Below are 19,843 nucleotides of genomic sequence, written 5' to 3'. Positions count from 1 at the left end.
TCTATCAGAGTTGAAAATAAACATTAGTAGTTGTGTTAACTATTAATTTTTATTGACAGACAGTTTCATCAGCTTACGATGCAGATTGATTGTTCAAAGAGAAAACTGCACTGGTTCATTGAAGGTAGCATTTTGTTGTTTATATTAATGTGTACTTTGACGGTAGGCAAAACTGGTAACTCTGCTCACTGGTCACTGCTCGACAAAATTAACAGTACACGTAGAAAACGTGGTGTAACTCGTGCAGCTTGCGATGAAGCGGGGCAAAATTTGGTATGGTGGTGTGTTTACGATAGAATAATGATGAAATGAGCAGACAACGAGAAACTTCGGAAAGGTATAAGGGACATTTATAGGGGTTGTGTAAGAATTACCAAGAAGGTCCGTTACAGAAGTCGATGCAAGATGGTCCAAAATAGTCACATGACATCAGTATGGTCCCCTCCAGTGGCTAAATAGGCCTGACAGCGGTGAACCATGCTCGATAGAAGGGCGTCTATAAGATTCTGTGGCAACTAATTCCATTCTTCCACCAGCGCAGACCTTAGATCACCAAATGAACTGGGGAGTTGGCTGCAATGCAATGCGACGCGACGCCCAAGGGCGTCCCACACATGTTGATCGAATTTAAGTCTGGTAATCATGTTGGCTACGGTAGTCGTTGGATATTTGCAGTTTCACAATATTCCTCCACCACTTGAGCTCCATGCAGTGGCATTGGCTTGCACGAAAAGAAAATCTGGGCCAACCGCACCCCTAAAAAGTTCATAGAGTTCGAAGATCTGTTCTCGGTACCTCTGCGCAGTTACAGTTCCTTTATCAAAAACGGGTGCGGCCGTTGATCATAATTCCACCCCACACGAGAACACTGCCTCACAGTAAGTGCCCCTTTCTCTGATGTTGGAGGGATGGTACCGCATTCATCGTTGTCTCCATATGAAATGACGTCTAGAACTTTAAACTGGAATCTTAAGATATTCACAGAAGTGTCAGTGTGTCCACTGTTCGTAGGGTGCAGCACACCATGGGTTCTAATGGCAGAGCTGCTGCTCACAAGATGCATATCACTCCAAATAACACTAAACGTTGTTTGTAGTGGTGCCTGGCCCATCGTTCTTGAACTGTGAAAAGAGGTTCTCTAGAGTGACGAATCGTATTATACAGTCGTGTTAGATCAGACAGCACAGTGTGGGTGAGGAGAATGGCTTGGGAACGTAATCTATTGCAATGTATTGTACCAATCTATCGATATGGGGCTGCTTCTCGCGGCTCTAACCCTTGGTTTAATTGCCAAAAACTATCAATACCAAGTAGTGGATTATCATTTTGGACAGTTTCGTGTTGCCCACGCTGTAGCAGTTCTCTGGATATGGACCCTCCATGTTCCAGCATTATAGTGCACCATCCCATATATTGAGTAGTAAAAAAAAAAAAAAAAAACTGGTTCTAAGAAAAAAGTCCAGTAACTCGCCGGGGTGGTCCTGAATCTGATCGTACACTTGTGGAATGATTGACTGGTTGGTTGTTGTAGGGTTTTAGGCATATCAGCAACTCAGTCGCCATATTGCGCTGTATATAATACGTCCTTAAATTGTGTGTTTTCTGTGGTCGTTTTGCTGTGTGCTGAACGGAAAACCCGAGTTGCCGGGAGAAAAACCACGTTACCCTCGCCTGAGACCGACTCAACCACGTCGTGAAAAAAGGCCCATTAAAATTTCTCGCGTCAATGACGAGATTCGAACTAAAGTCTTTTTCGCCCGGTGTGCGGGATATGGAATGAACTGGAACTTTGGAACAGGGCAGAGCCAGTAATAATAATAATAATAATAATAAGAAGAAGAACCGAATAAAGTGGACCGTATTACAAGTACGAACCCCAGGCAGTACTATAGACCCCAACCCACAAGCTGTAGTGGGACGGCGCCATAATAATGGATAGGACAGTCCCGCATAACAGACCGAACATAACCCTTGTGGAAAAGATGGAAAAGGCTACCTGATTGACGTAGTGGCACCCAACACTGGCAACCTGCAGAAAACCCATGGGGGAAAATCAGGAAGTACACGAACCTAAGACGGGAGATCAAAGAGATGTGGTATGTGCAACAAGTAACGACCATCCCGATCATCGTGTCAACCACAGGTATGGTGCCAAAGACCCTACTTAACAGCCTAGCAGCAATAGGTCTCCCAGCGAACACCTACAAGGAACTCCAGAAAGTCGCAATCCTGAACACCTGTAGGATAGTCAGAGAGTTCCTCGACCAACAGTAACACCAGACATAACAACCACCACCCTGTGTACTTCGTAGCAATACCCGTCAAGAGGTGGAACCCCCAATCAGGGAGAAATAATATAATAATAATCTTTAATAAATTAAATCGTATACATTTGTGATTCCATGCACAGATAACCAGAGGAATCTTGCAAAACATTAACTATACAAGTGACCAAGCGCAGAAATACAAAGTTCAGCTACAAAATGACGATTAGAAACAAAATATCAGAATATAAAAAATAATCGTAATTAAAACACGCAAGACTGCAAATTACGCATAACATAAAATTACATTAACATACTAGGGCCGGCACTTGCACACCTGTCTTTACATCAGTAAGATAGGCCAGGATGTCATCTCGATATGACTTGTCAATAGACCATAGGTCAATGTCGATGTTCAACGAGTTGAGCGTGTCCAAAGTCACATTTGGGAAGTGTCTCTTGAAGTATTCCAATTGTGGGAGTTGGGAGAGTACATCTCTCCCAACTCCCACAATTGGGTCTGACCCACAAATACAATCTTTATTTTATGAAATGATTGAAAAAAAAAAAAAAAAAGCTTAATAATATTTTGCTGTTAGTCCAGTGGTTAATATACCTCAGAAGTTCCAAATTATAGCTAAGATTTTTAAACAGCGTCGCCAAATGTGACTTTGGACACATTAAAAAAAGCTTGGACACTTCCGTTATACCTGTTGTGGATGTTTTTTTATGAATTAATAACGTCAACACTGTTAATTTTTTTTTCTTTTGCACACTGATCTTTCGTTGTCCAAGAGACGACCCAAAACTCACGACGACATAAAAATGCCCCAAAATGCAATTTATTTATGTTTATGTCATATACAAGCATATAAAGAACAAAACCCACTTTACTGTGGTCCCATCTTGCCACCTACATGATTTTTTTTTTCATATTGTATTTCTCCAGTGGTTAGTTAATTAAAAATTTATAATAACATTGGTGCCCATGACCATTATCTATATTAAGCTAATTATAGATGTATTTATGTTTCGTTTTACTGTACTGGTAAAAAAAAGAAAATTTGCGAGATAAATACTTAATATTAAAGAGGTGGAGGGAAGCAAACAGACGTACGATGCTATCATCTTAAAAAACACAGTTTAAAGAGCTAACCGTTGTCCTAGCAACGAGTAATCATTCAAGTAACTCCTGGTAACCTTCCCTTTCCTTATCTCTTTGTTCCTGAACTGAGCAACACGGGCAGGCCTGGACATGTCGGTCGTTTGACCCCGAAGGCGTATTTTCTTCTCTTCGACCTCACTCTGTCGGCAACGGTTGTAAGATTTGGTTGTGTGGAAGACGTGTCTGTGCGCTGAGAAAGTCGCCAAGAGAGAGAGAGAAGTTCATTACAGGGATGATTAACAGGTCCAAGATTAGCATAATGAGTGGACGTACTTCAAGCCGTTTCATTAAACTCTTAATTTAGGTAAGTGCCGGTTTATCAGGTCCACACTTGGAGACCTTATCTTGGAGGGGAGATTAAAATAGGAAAAGAAGTCCAAGCATCTTTCGTAGTGGCAGGAAAAAAGTACATTGCAGACCTAGAGGTTACAATCGTGACATGAATAGCGCTGAAATGGCCACTAGCACGCTACGGCTCACAGGTGAACGGACGCTGTTTGGCCTGTTATGGCCAGGTCTAATTAGAGTGCGTCATTGTCTCTCAATAAGGGATATGAGGTTCGCCATGATGATAGGCATTAGCAGATACATTGGAATGCAAATGACTGGCGTTCCCACCTGAGGCTGAGAATCAACAGGGACGTGCACACACATACGCACGCACATACACATCTCCAGCGACGTCTGTAAGGTTAAAGTCACATTGCCGTAGTAGCGATAACCAGTTTTGAACAGAAGGGGAAGGGGTTACTCCAGTGTGCAGATTTGGCAACTTTTTCATTCATAGACTGCCGTAGTTTTTATGACCAGTTACTACGTGGAAGGAAAAAAAGCACTCTTTGATAATACGATTGGTAAATACAAGGAGAGACAGAGAAATTGAGTATGTCGGTTTTAGATAGTTCTCAACTATTTCATTCTGTGGTTTATTTTCACACTGAATTTCTTTTCTTTTTTTATCTTATATTATGAACAAAAGATTATATTCTTAAACTCCGTGATAAAGCAATTCGGTCTTTTTTAATGCATTGTTTATTATATATTCTTATATATATTAGTGTTTACCATTCTCCAATGGGGTAAGAATATCGCAAAAAATTGCAACTATTTTTTCACCTGCACTTACTTTGGCTAATACATTAGTCTCTAGATGAAATCAGGTATCTTTAAATGAGAATTTACTTGGTGAGTGTTATCTATCAAGAAATAAACTGTTCCAACATATTACATACCACGATAAGTAATTTCGATAAATGAGCATCACATTACAAACTTGGTTCTTGGTGCATGTGATGAAGGACCCGGCGTAACGTGATGCTCCCTTATTAAAATTATTTACTGTGGCATAAAAGTGTCAGAATAGTTTATTTCTTGAAGTGGTATACAGCCGAGTGATCAAGCGAGCGGCCATGGTTCAAGCCCACCTGACTGCTAATTACAATGTCCTTTTATTCGCTCTCTCTTGTGGATCTCAGACCTGCAGATTGGTGGGACGAAATCGTTTTCGTGCGTATTAAACACCAAACACGGTATATCGCTAGGTGGACATGATTGACCAGAATGGTTAGGTAATCATTTGCAAAGATCAGTCATTCTACAGTATCAATGAGTCACACAGTTCATATTAATAAATAAACAGCTGACTGATCTGCTGCCCAAATTATCTGGAATTAAAAATGATATGTCTATTGACCACTTATATTTGTAACTCATAGTAGAGAAAAGCATTAAGACTAATTGGTCCATATGACATTCGTCAATGAATATACTTTTAGCGTACTGTTATAGTAGTAGTTGTGGTAAAAAAAAAAAAAAAAGAAAGAAAGAAAGAAAGAAAAAGGGTAAGCAGCAGCCATTATCAATCTGCTGCAGGATGGAAGCCTCCTCAACAATTAATGTTCAGGAAAATGGACCATAATCTGCCACGCTGGTCCAGTGCGAATTGGCAGATCGACCGTATTTAGCAGTCAGGGGCTTGAACCATAGTCTACTCAAAGAGCGTGTGCTACTGCACTTCCGCTCCTGACCACTCGGCTACGGTTGTAGTAGTAATGACAAATGATGCAAGAAAACAAGCTTATATAAAAAATAAAAAAACACAGTTCACCCATCCATACACTCCAAGAATTTGTCTAGTTCTCCCTTGAATTTATTCAATCCATCCACTTCCACAACAGATGGAAGCCTGTTCGAACAATCAACCAACCGCTTGCTGGTGGCAAATATCCTCACATCTACCCTGCAACCATCATTCTTCAACTTGAATTTGTGCACCCCCTCATGTCTGTAGTTTTAGCAAGTGAAAGAACACCATTAACATTCAGCTTACGCAATCAATTGAAGGCTTTGAAAACCACAATCAGATCTCCGAGCAGATGCCTAGTCTCTCAATTTACAGAACTGAAGCCTTTCTAGGTAAGAGAAAGGCCCTTTTGTTTTGTTCTCTTCACCTATCTGGTTGCCCTTTTCTGCACCCGTTCCAACAGATCTACATTCTTCCAAAAGTGAGGTCTCCAGACAGTACTCAAAATGTAGCCTAAGCATGGCCTTATGCAAAGGGATAATCACCTCCTTATCCCTGCTAGGAAAGTTTCTGTATATTATTGACAAAACGCCATGAGCTGTCCTGGCAGCATGCCTGCACTGTGCAAAGAATTTCATGTCTGACTGCACAGTTATCCCCAGGTCTTTTTCATTCTCCACTACCCTGAGTGTAGTATTATACAGTTGATAATTTATTCTGGGGTTACTGCTACCCATGTACAGTACCTTACATTTGTCAATGTTAAACTTCAACTGCCATTTCTCAGCCCATCGACCTAATTTTCTTAGATCTTGTTGCAGTAGCTAAACCTAATGACTGTCGATAACCGCCCTGTCAACCTTTGTATCATCTGCAAGCTTAGACATTAAGCCTATTATACCTTCATCAATATCATTGATAAATATTGAAATCAGTAATGGACCCAGCACTGAACCCTAGGGAACTCCACTAATAACGTTAGTCTTCGAAGAGCAGTGCCCATTGATAACCACCCTGTGACTTCCACTTAATCCATAACAGTAATTAGCCCTTAATGCCACATTGCTCCTGTTTGTACAGCAGTCTTTTATGTGCATCAGTATCAAAAGCCTTCCTAAAATCCAATGCATCATAGCAACCTATCAGACCGCCCCTTGACAAATCCATGCTGTGATTGCAGAATAATTATATGCCTGTCTAAATGGTCCTGCATTACCTCTTTAACCAGTGATTCCATTATTTTCCCTGGAACAGACGTTAAGCTATCAGATCTGTAATTATTCGTTTCGCCTTTTGATCCCCCTTTATGAATTGGGTATATATTTGCACATTTCCAGTCCATAGGGACCTCCCCTGAATCCAAAGATGCTCTCATAATTATGGCTAAGGGTTTGCTTACCTCCTTTCCTTAATATAATTGGACAGATTCGATCCACTCCAGGTGCCCTCTTTTTTATGTCCATCCTCAACAATTTCTCTTCTGCTTTTCTTTCAGTTATCAGAAAGTCATTTAGCTTCTCGTTAAAGTTTAATAAACTTCTGGTATTCTCATGTAAATGTAACTGCAAAATACCTATTTAATTTTTTCGCAACTTGAGCAGGGTCATCAACAGTTAACCCATAATCATCAAGTGGCCCAATGCGATTCAACCCCTTCCTTCTACTGTTAATATAAGCATAGTCTTTGCTGGTTTTCTTTGCCAGAGACTTCTCATAATCTATCTTAGCTTGGCTAGCCTCCTTTGTGACTTGATTACAGACTAATTTATATCTACCATAGGCGTCATTTAGGTCTAAGCCTTGAACTTTATTTCTTAGTTGGTATGAAAAGCCTAGTAGCTTCTTTAATTACTTTCCTGAATAGTTCCCATTTAAAATTTGCTGTTGGTAACATCACAGTTTATTCCCACTGCACCAATTTAAAAACTCTGAGACCACTGTAGTCACCCTTACCTTACAAATGCAAAAGTCTTTCCCTTTACCCTTGACAGTAGTTATGTATTTAATTAAATTCCACATTAATACACTGTGATCGCTGCCACCCATTATGCCGTGTGCCATAAAGATGATCGATACCTAAGATCCCTTAGAACAATTAAACATAATAAAAATAAATTAGTTATTTCGTTTAAGAGATCAACTTTATAAAATAAGTAGTTTTGTTTTCATAATTGTGTGTGTTGCTATTTATGTAAGAAGGTTAATGGAATTAAATGATTCTTAATACTGTTTCAGTTTTTATATATGTTTAAGCTTATGCTATAAGTTTAAATTATTCTTTGTATACCTAAAACGCATATGTGGCTATGTGCTGTCAGTTTAAAAGTAATTAATTAAGAGCAAAGTCTGCAAGCAAATTGTTTGACGATATTTGCATTCCATGTTATTATTTATTTCATTCTTTTAATAATCTGTTTGTAGAAATGTAATAGGAATTTCAAAAACTGTGAATTTGTTAACGTAATTTCATTCAAATCCATTGTCACAGCTTGACAAAACAGCCTGTATGTGGCGCCATCTATGATTCGAAACGCATACTATCGTAGCGCGTTTATTTTATACTGTTTGTGTCTACGAGAGTAAATCTTTTATTTATTTATTATTTTTTAATAATTCCCGAAATTAAAACGTAACTAATTAGTAAAATACATTATTATAAATTTAAATTTTATCTTTTGTTTGTGCCCAATGAAGCGTAGTAGCTACTTTGAAGAAGGATCATCGTTCTTCTCTTTCTTGGTGATTCCCTTATACTTTTGACTCTCTCAGGGTAACTCGGGAACTTTTTTTTTTCCTGGTGCAGCATGAGCTTCAGGCTTCCTTGCACCATATGACTACTACTACTACTAATAATAATAATAATAATAATAATAATAATAATAATAATAATAATAATAATAAATGCTGTTGCCTTATATATGACTACTCACTCTTCTGTTTCGTATGCATTTGCGCCCTCTGTATTTTCAGTAATAAAATATAATTAAGGAAAAATGTTAACATTTTAAATTAAGTTACATTATTTTTTTTTTTTGAGGAAACATAATTGTTATAGGAAGGAAATTTAATAAAAACGTTATATAAACGAGAGACAGACAGAATTAATTGTAATAACCACGAACCTCCTTCCCTAACTTTATCAGACAGAATTAAATTATAATTTACGAAACTATCACAGTAAAATCATGAGACTCATAAAATTTCCAGGAGATATTATTATTTTTTTATTTTTACTGAAATTCGCATGTAAAATCAGTTAATTAGAATAAAATCCAATAAATATTACATTAACTATATTCGCGCCTTATTTTATTATTTATAAAATCTGCAGAAGAATTAAGATAATTTATTATGCCTTTAATTTCATAATTAGTCATAAATGTACAGTATTTTAGCAGATTTGTACAGATGGCCAACCTCTTTTTTAGAAGCACAAATCTTTCACAATCAAAACGTTAAAAATGAGGACACTTTCTAAGAATAATCATGTTACATCTGAACTTAAATTTGTCCTGTTGATTATATCAGTGCTGTTATTTGAACAGATAGTGTATTCGTGTTATATCTTTCACGGTTAATATTAGTTTGAAATCGTAGAAATGAAACTTTTGGTTCAAGTGACGTAATTTTACATTAAAAATAATAGCAGGTGGGAAAAATAGTTGGAGTATTTTTCAATAGTGTCCATATTTCCGGGAAATAAATTTAACTGAAAAATTAGGACACTGTTCGTCGGCCAGCCAATTTTGGGAGTGGTTTGAAGTATCTCCGATTTTCCCTACTCAACTGTTCAACCAGAACTGTAAGGTCTTCGCATGTACTTGTTTTCATCACTGTTTTTGAGTTGTTTGTTGTAGACGTTTCTCAGTCTTTTCCCTGGTCTATTTGATTATCTCCCATACAGTATCTCCTGATGATAATTCACCATATACATTGAGATCAGTTAGAACCTTAAATCGCTGTGGGACTTGTTTCTGAGTGTGTATATTTAAAGATTTGGGGCCCTTCAGCGCACGCCTATGCGTAAACGCTCCATTAGTACATACAATAATACATTTCAATACAATATTATAAAGTACTTTCCACTTCATATTACATTTGCTACAAATTATGAGAATTTTTTCTTTTAATCGGAACAAAAACATAAATATTATTGCCGTTCAAAGGTTATCGTAATAGTAACATTCTCTGCTATGTAATCTATGCACAGTTTACAAATGTTGGAGAGTGCGTGAGTAGGAATAGAACAGTTCTGTTGCGTCTTATTGAGAAGATTATCATCTTGAAACGTCTCTGCTCCAAAAATCCCTCCCTAATCATTGTCCAGGAGGACGGAGCCAAATAAGAATTTCAAAAGAATTAAAATAGTAATAATTAATACTCTTCTTGAATTGAGGAGGATCTCCTTTTGTTCGGATTTGGAGCTCTTTACAGTGCTCCCGAGCGCACTGCATGCCTCCCCACCGTCCCAAGGATTAAACATGGTCCCAAAGAAAGAGTTGTTTTAAGTATTTTTTGGGGGAATCATTGGGCTTTAAAATCATCAAATAGCAGTATAAAAAAAATTTTTAAAAATCCGCATTATTTTTATTACAAGTCGAGGCTATACCCCTTTATTTTGGATAGTTTATTCTTAATATTATCATTAATATATAATAATAAGTTGTTAACAATAGTTATAGTAGCAACGATTTTATTAATTTAGTATTTTTTTTATTTAAGCCAATGTAATTTTTAAATAATCACTTGCCATTGGTGCAACTGCGGACATGGTGCACAGTTACCTCTGTAGGATTATATTCAAGAGGATTGAAGAATATTGGATTAAGAGACTATCAGCCAAATACTTGTTTTTCCTTAATTTGTTTAAATATTCTGTACATTTAATTTAGTTGTTTGGTAATTTTGTGAAGTGATTCTCTAATATAATTGCAAATATTCTTGCGTTTTCTAAAACTGCATTCTTTTCGATATCTTGTAAATTTAAATTTTTAAGTTGAGTAGTAGTAAAGTTTTGGCAACTTTAATACCTACTGGAATATTTTGCTATTTGAATTCTGTAAAGCTTCTTATCACAAGCAGTTTGAGCGTGACAGGAGCTCTCCCGGATTCAGAACTTATGCATGTCAGCACAGAATGTGTGGTGTGGATGCAAAGGTAAAATGAAAGTCGGGGTGGGGGGGTCGATATTACCGACCAGAAGATTGTGAAGAATATCACAAGAGCCTCTACATTCAGGTGGAATGGACGATCAAGTGTGATTGTCTTGTGGATGATCTCATTTGCCCCTTATTGATTGGATCAAGTGTGAGAGAAAGTCGCTATAGAGGGCAAAATTTCTAAGTAAACTGGATGATTATTATTCATTAGTATATTCAAGAAAATACTACTGGTACGACTAGACCTGATCATTATCCACTAACAAAATGACATCAATACGATCTCCAATACAAGGAACCATTAACAGAAAGTGATCACGCCGACCTTAGTTGGATGAAAGAAAGAGGTTTCAGCATGGGGTTTAATTTCAGAAAAGGGGACTATGAGAATTTAAGATGCTACTTGGTCTCTATTAATTGGGCAGATAGCAGAGAGAGAGTGAATACATAATAATTTTTAAAATTTTCAAAGCAATAGCTACAGAAACCATGAATGCATATATACCATTCAGAAAAAATAGCAGATGCCGAGTTGGATGAATGCGAAGTTGGCTAATCTAATAGAGCGGAAAAAAGATGGCATGGGGAAAGTAACGTAGTGATGGAAAGTACTGAATCTTTGATTAGCTACAAATTGGTCTGTAATAATACCACAGAAAAGCTTAGTTGGCAAAGGCTGATTATGAGAAATCACTCTAAGTGAGAAAAGAATGGGGACAAGGAGTTTTTTATGTACGTGAATATAAAGAAAACGAATCGGATCGGATCCTTGCGTAATGGGTATGAAAAAGTCTTAGATAACCCAACTGACAGGCCTAATGTATTGAATAGGCACTTCACATCGATGTTCACAGGCGAAAGACCCTTCATAATGAGGACAGGCTGTGCGAGCGAGGCTGAGAAGTGTTAAATTAGTGATATTGAAATTACGGGTGATTGTTTATTATAAAAACTTTCGAACTTAAAAGCAAGTAAGGCTCCTTGGAGTTGCTGGCATGTATCAAGTAATTCTGAAGGTGGCGAGAGAATGCATTGAACCATTGAGGTTAATTATTTGGGCATCATTTGACTTTGGAGAGGTTCCTCTGGATTGGAGATGCTTTTTTTTTTTCCCCGCTTTTTTTTTTTTCCAATCCCGCTCCCAGGTAAGGGCAACCTGGGAGCGGGATTGGAGGCACTCGCAAGTATTGCACTACCTCTGTCGGGTGCGAGCTTTTCGGTGGTAATCACACCGGTACAGGATGACTGTTGACCCAGGCCCGGTGCTAGGGATGGGCACCAGGCAGCAGCTGCCCATACGTTGGCTGCACCCTGGTGGCATAATAGCCTGACACAAACAAAACAACATACATTAATATTGCACACTTTTCAGGCCCATTATGCATAATTTCAGCACCATAACAGAGTACAAAGGTGGAGATGGGCTAAGGCCTAGGAGCCACCCCGATATAAGAACACACACAGTACCTTGATAATCTTGTATATAAATTGTTTATATCATGAGAATGTACATAAAATTGTGTGTGTAAATAAATGGAAATGGAATTTTACCAATACTTACAAGAAGAAATGAAGCGGCTAATGGAGGAAACTCTGGGCTCCGCTCAGGCAACCTAACACACAAACACAAATATTACCAGTACTAAAGGAGATTCTAGAGTGAAGTGAGTAACTACAGAGACTGGTCGTTCTCTTGTCAGTGGCAGGAAAAATCATGGAATAAATGATAAAGAGTGCATTACAAGGTCATTAGATAGAAGTGGAATTCTATAGGACACAACACGGTTTGTTAAAGGAAAATTATGCTCAAGTAACCTGATTAGCTATTTTGGCACAGTTATTCATGAGCTGGATATAGATAATAATTTTGGCATCGTTTATTTAGATTTTAGCAAAGCATTTGACTCTCACGAGAGGTTACTGTATAATCTGCAATTGAAATAACGAGTAAAATTCTAAGATGGATTGCACGACAGGAGGCAAAGAGCTGTTATTAATGTTTACTCTTCAGATTGGTCTAATGGTAAAAGTGGAGTCCACCAAGGTTGCGGGACTTTTGTTTCTGATTGTCATAAATAACATAGATGAAGGGATACAGGGTGTGATGCCGAAATTTGCAGATCACGTGAAGATTAAGAGAGCGGTTCATAGTGGTGTTCAATCAAAAACAGTAGAGGGAGAAAGGGATTTGGGAGATATGATACTGATGGATATGAATTTTTCCGCGTAGTGTAGATAGTGGCAAGGAAAACTCATGGTGTCCTATCGATGATTTATGGAACATTTTTTGTACAGATAGGGAGGTCATAATATTATTAAATAAGGCAAATGTTAGACCATTGTTTATTTGGATTTTAACAAAACATTTTACTCAGTCCCTCATAAAAGATTACTGCATAATATGTAGCACGCTGAGATTACCAGTAAGATTCTAAGGTGGATCTCAGTTCTCAATACTTAGAATACCTGGACACACAGTATTCCAAATATTGAGACAGTACCTAAAAAAAATACATCGAGCTTCTTGAAATGAACCAATGATGGGAAACCCGCTTGGTGAGATCGAAAAAGGGCATCCCTATGAAGAAATACTATGAATATGTGGGCCACAAAGCTTAACAAGCCATCTTAGAATGGATCTCATTGAGGTATATTAGGCTCTGAGAGGGAATAGTAAAATGAATGAAAGCAAAATTTTCACTGTTATAAATGATTCCGGAACCAGGGACCATAAATTGGAATTATGAGGAAAGAGACCAGATTGTAGGAAGTTTTCTTTTGTTGGCCAGCGAGTTGTTAATTACTGGAATAAGTTACCTCTGTGGGTAGTTGAGGCTGATACCTTGGTGTTTCGGGAAATTCAAAAGCAACTGGATAGTTATCAGCGTGTGTTGTGAAACGTGTAAGTTTTTTTATTTTTTATAATTTTTAATATTTAATTTTTTATATTTATTATTTATTTATATATATTTTATGTTGTTAAAAATAAAAATAACGCGTAAAATAATAGATATTTAGTAGTTTATTTCATTATTTATTATTATAAGCCTAAAACGAATCAATAGGTTTTCCCTATAATTATATTATATTACGTATTAATATTAGCGTTATTATCGAAATACCAATCCGAAATGCCGACAGAGGGCGTGCGGGAGAGCTTTCATTTCAGGAAAACGTTTGAAAGTACGTATGTTTGCTAATATGACTTTCGTTGCCAGTTTGGTATATCATCCAACCAAGTTATACGGATAATAGGCGAATTTCCTCCTAGAAAACTTTCTAGGGAACTAAAACCAAGAAATTTTCAAAGTTTTTTAAAGAAACATGTTTCGTATTAGAATTGTGCTTTTATAAAAATATACTCAAGCATAATTTAAATTGTAAAAATAACAAGACAAGGACTTTGTATGATTTTAAAATACTAAAGTAGTTTATTTATCGCATTCTTTGGAATATTTACAGTTGGGTATTTCTTGAAAACTGAAAATAAGATGGCGTCTTTCTTTGCAGTTTCTCTTCCTTCATTTTTCTCCTTCTACTGCCTCCGAACCCTGCGTCCCTTCCAAACATTTTTTCCTTCTTTCTTTTCTTTTCTTTTTTTCCCCTTCGTAGTCCTCAGAGTCAAGATTACTCAAAAAGTGAAAACACAAAACTGGAACATGAAGAGAGGGAATGCCTCTCTCATACAATGCGGTATTGCAGGGAGACATTTTTTCTTAGATTCAAGATTACGCAGATAAGCAGAGTGCCAGAGAGAGAGAGAGAGAGAGAGAGAGAGAGAGAGAGGGAAACAATGAAAAATCTATGGGAAGGAGAGCTAGGGTTGCGTACCTTGTGAACGTGAGAGCGATCAAATGTTCCCTTGATGTCACGTGACTTCGTTGTTTAGGTTTTTTCCCCCCCTAACCCCCACCCAAACTTCCCGCGGTGGGAAAGGTGGGAGATGAGTGAAGAAAGGAGGACACCCTGAACCTTTGTTGAGAATCTAAGTGTCTGGAGGGCTCCTTTGACTCCTTGTCTTGACCTCGGTCAGTGAACGTTTTCTGCTAAAGTTCCCTATGCAGCCTTGACCCCTAAGGGTTTCGTGTATGCAGGAACTCCAGCTGGACCTGGGAGAAGATCTTTTGGAGAAAAAAGAAAGAAATCTCAGTCCACTAAGACGGCTGTCTTGACCCCGTTCCTGATTTCTTTGTTTACAGCAAGTCCCTTCGAGGTGTTTATATGTAGAGTTACCTAAAGGCACCTCTACAGAGTGCATTGCATCTTTCCTTATGTACATCTCTGGAGGAGGTCATGACTAATATGGAATACCTGAATGTACTTATCATAATTGTCTTCCATCTTTTTGTTGTTGTGGTTATATCTTGCTGGGCTGTTCAGACCGAGCACTTTTTATGTTAATGCTGTAGAGGTATTCCTCAGACCTGAGGCATAACTTAAAATCTGCAATTTACTTGGAGATTACAGATCAATCCACCACTTATGAGTGGCTAACAAAACGATAGAATGCAATTTTTTTAATAACTCGGTTTGTTCGCTTTCTGTCTTCCGCTTGTACTTTTCTAGTTTCGATAAACATCTTATGATGTATTTCTTTTGTTTAATAATTTTAAAAAACAAATCGCATATTAATTTTGTTTAAACTATAAAAGTAAACTAAGAGACTGTCGAAAGACTTTCATTGAATTTTGACTTTGATTGCCTACCAACTAATTTTTTTTTTGACTTTGACTGCCCACCAACTAATTTTTTTTTTTTTTGACTTTGACTGCCCACCAACTGAGTGATTTTGACTATGGTTGACTACAGCTGCCTCTTTTTGACTTCGCCTTGACTATCAACTGGTATTCTTTGACTTTCGTTATATTTACTTGTGACTGTTGATTCGCTCCGACTTTGATTTTGACTAACTATTGATTAATTATTCAATAGTCAACTAAATTCATATGAATATTTTTGCTCAAAAAACGGATAAAGGCAATTCTTGTTGAGAATTTCTAAAAATTAAGATATTTTCCTCCGTACTCATTTCTAAATTTCAAATAGATCAATTTTATGTCTGTGCAATATGTTTATACGAAACATGTAGAGAATTTTTGGTAAGAGGTCATAATTGAGTGTGGTACTAAGTATAAAAAGATAAGCATGAATTCACAATCAAGTTTTAGTATAAATTTTGATTACCGGAGGTGGACAGAATCGGACTTGCCCAGGAGGATACTGTACAGGGAAAAATCTCGGTGACTGTTTGAGGATCTGGCCTTCAAATGTAGTCTGGCTAGGGCAAAACTTACTTCACAGATCCGAGTGAAAATACTTTTATTTTCTCCAGCGACAGTCTCTCTCCAGTCAAACCCTGGAAAGTAGATAAACTTTGGATCTTGATTCTGTATTATGAGTGCAAGGAGTAAAATTAGTATTCGATGAACGAGTGAGACATGGGACTTGTCTTTGCTTGAATTGGCGACTGGATGTGACTTTCCCTCGTGGGTAGCACGGTTGGTAGAATTGCCGTCCTCCCCACACCGAGTGAAAAAGGCCTCAGTTAAAGTCCCATCGATGACGTGAGGAATTTTTATGGGCCTTTTTCACAACGTGGCTGAGTTAGTCGCTCTCACGCGAGGGTAGCATGGTTTTTTCTCCCGGAAACTCGGAGTTTGCGTCCAGCAAACAGAAAATCGATCTCAGAACACATGCAATTTACAGACAATATACAGGGAGCAACGTGGCCTTAGTCGCCAATGCTCCTAAAAACAAAATAACCATAACTGGATGCAACTCAATGTTTCTACTCATGTTGTTAAAAAAAAAAGCGAGCGAATTCAAACTTGAAAGAACATGATTTTTAGAGATTTTCCATTTTCCCATAGTGTAATAAAATCTCTCTCTTTTTGCTCGTGTTCCTTCGATATTTTCCTAATCGCCAGCTTACCTACGAGATCCAGGCTAAGTTCATTTTTAACATTTGAAAACAAATTTGTTTTCCGAACTACGATTGCTAGAAATTGGAACACGCATAAAATGCGCATAAAAGTGCACGCAGGTGAAGAGTTTTACATGGAGTTGCACATCTCCAATGCTATAATTATTTGTTTGGACTTTCCCCTCTGCCTAGAAAACAAACAAACCCAGTTGAAGTACGCGAAAATCTGACAGAAGTTTATCAGAGCGGAAAGCTGGTAATTTATTTACATTACTTGCCTCCCTCTTTCTGTTCCTCAAGAGGAGTGTTACTGAGAAACTTACCAGGGCAGTGGGCTGTAGAAAATATAGATGAAACGCACTCACTGATGGAGAAAATAATAAAAGAAAAAATCTACTTTTTGATAAACTTTCTTCTGTCAAACTTAATCTATCCTATTGGTGAAATGAAACTCTCTGTTAATAGCAACACGTGCTCGTAAGCAGTATAAAGCAGGTGGGCAGATAGATACCTATGGAAACTCTATTTATTATTATTATTTATTCATTTTATTGCTTTTTTTTTACGTGCAGTATGTATATGCGGTTCAGTGCGAGAAGGGTAAGAAAGAATAGTTAAGTGACCTGCTAATCGGCGCCATAACATGCCGGTATGAGTATTTCAGAAACTGTAACCCTACCGGAGTTTTTACGAATGACTGTGTCTTGGGTATATCGAGATTCGTCTAACAACCAAATAACATCCAGCCAACGGCGATCCTTTGGTCGAAAACAGCTTGTTGATGCGAAAGGTCATTAGAAGATCTTACTCAGAAAGGGTAACAGAGATTCAAAACGAGAAAACTGGCATAACTCTAATTTTGCAAGGTGAAAATTCTTGCTTTGGAAACAGGTTTTAAAAAAGTTTAAAAAAAAATAAAAATTTTTATACGCCTAGTAATCACCGAATTATGACCACCTACCTAATACCGTGTTGAGTCACCAGTTCGTATGGATAACAGCCGCTATTCGCCTAGGCATTGACTCCACTAGATGTCTAAAAATGTCCATAGGGATCTGCAGCCATGTTGCCTGCAAGGCTTTCCAGTGTCGGAATAGAATAGATGACGGTTGCGTATCCATACTCCTCACTTCCGTTCCAAAACATCCCACAGGTGTTCAAATGTATTGAGATCAGACGAATTTGGAAGCCAGTCATAGGGTGATATCTGTACCATGTTCCTCGAACCGCTCGGGCACAGTGCAGGCCCAATGACACTGCGCATTATCGTCTTGGAAGGTCCTGTTTCTACCCGGGGGAAAAATATGCAACATGGCAGGGTGCACATGGTTTCCTAAGAGCTGTCGGTAGATTTCTAGTGTCTGCGCGGTAGCACAGTGAAATCATCACCGTCCTTCCCACACCGGGTGGAAAGGCTCGGGCTGGAATCCCGTCGATGACGTGAGGAACTTTTATGGGTTTTTTCACTCCGTGGTTGAGTTAGTCTGTCTCAGGCGTAGCTCCTAATATAATATTTTGGTAGACCTCATCAGTGAAACGTTGGTCCATACGCACTAAGGGTACTACTTCTTGCCAGATAAACATGTCCCATATTAAGCAACCACTGCCATCTGCCTGGATACTGGGCACCATGCAAGATGGGTCCACGGACTCGTGTTGCTTGCGCCACACACGAAGGCATCCGTCGGCACGTAGGTATTTGGACTTATCCGACCAGCACACTCATTTCCAGTCCTCCAGTATCCAACCACCATCTTGTTAACAGCACAGTATTTGCCGTCGACGATAATCAGGGGTGAGGAGAGGGTGTCTCTTGGGTTGTCTGTTATGTCAGTGTGGGCGGCTCATCGTCATTTGGGATATTATCCTTGCATTCTCCATATTGTATTGCGATGTCAACAATCGCATAGTGGCCCGCCGTTAAGTCTGTACAAGGTGCTGCACCCTTCGCGTACCACGAACATCCACCTTCGTAATCCTTTACAGTTCTGTCGGCTGGAGATGGTTTAACCCTTTCGACACCATTCTTTGTACACCTTAACCATAGTGGGTCGTGACCAACCGACAAAACGTGCTGTTTCCGATATGGAAGCACCCGACGCACGAACTCCCACAATCGTGTCCTTTTGAAGCTCCGTATCTACTACGTGCCATAACTGCTACTTTATCACTTGCACGACCAGATGCAAATTACCAATGCTCTAGCATAGGAAGCTGTTCAGCTTTTTATACTACGAGCTATGCAGCATAGTTTCTTACGGATGGGATGGTCATAATTCAGTGATCAGTGAATGTATATAAAAGAATAATTCCATCTACAATCAGCAATACCTACCTACCTAGGTATCAATAATTACCAACCATTATTAATCCACTGCAGGATGGTAGCCTCCTCAACTATTCATGTTGAGGGAAATGGACCATAATCTGCCACGCTGGTCCAGTGCGGGTTGGCAGATCGACTGTATTTGGCAGTCAGGGGTTTGAATCCCGGTCTACTCAAAGAGCGTGCGCTAGTGCACTCCCGTTCCTGATCACTCGGCTACGGAGGCCAATTATCTGGAATCAGATAGCAAATAATCTCCAACTAGCAATGCAAAAATAGGAAGAAACTTTCCGACATTAATGCCAATTCAAGGAAAGGACTATCTTTATTATTAGTATTAGCAAAGGGATGCCGAACAAAAGGATAATAAAAAAAATAAAATACTTTTACCTATAGTCCATGACAACATCGTGAGTTAACGTTGGCTTATATGGGAGAAGTGAAGTTCGATTGTGTCGCTACACAAGACAATGTAGTTAGAAGGGCTTTTGTATCTTCTCAGGCGATTTTTGAATAAACAGTACCACATTCAAAACTATTTTATCAGGTAAAACCTTAAAATCATACGAAAAGTTTTGCCTATAGAATGAGCAAAAATTATTGAAATGATCAACGCATAACAAGCTTCTGCACATTTTTAAGATGGCGACTAGTTCTTCAAATCACAACGTGTTCAAAATTTTCACTAAAGGTGCTAAATTATCGCATCAAGAGAAGCAAATTATTAGTAACGTTTATTTAAAACTTAACGTTGAGAATCCCACTGACTCCATTCGTACACCTGGAAGGCGTACCAACTATTTAACTGGCCTTTCCGCTAGGACTGTTGAGGATTAAAGCTGAAGTGATGACGTCCACTGATCAATTGGCTTCACCTTGTCGAAAGCTATAGGTAAGCATTCGCGCTTTCAGAAGTACGATGGTTTTATTTTGTCAGCCATTCGTTAAAAAGGGTATCAGTGTTCTGTGGTCTATTTTCTGTT

The sequence above is a fragment of the Mastigoproctus giganteus genome, chromosome 13 (assembly GCF_048544385.1).
Source record: "Mastigoproctus giganteus isolate SK-2022 chromosome 13, ASM4854438v1, whole genome shotgun sequence".
NCBI lineage: Eukaryota > Metazoa > Arthropoda > Arachnida > Uropygi > Thelyphonidae > Mastigoproctus > Mastigoproctus giganteus.
This window is presented reverse-complemented; position numbering follows the sequence as displayed.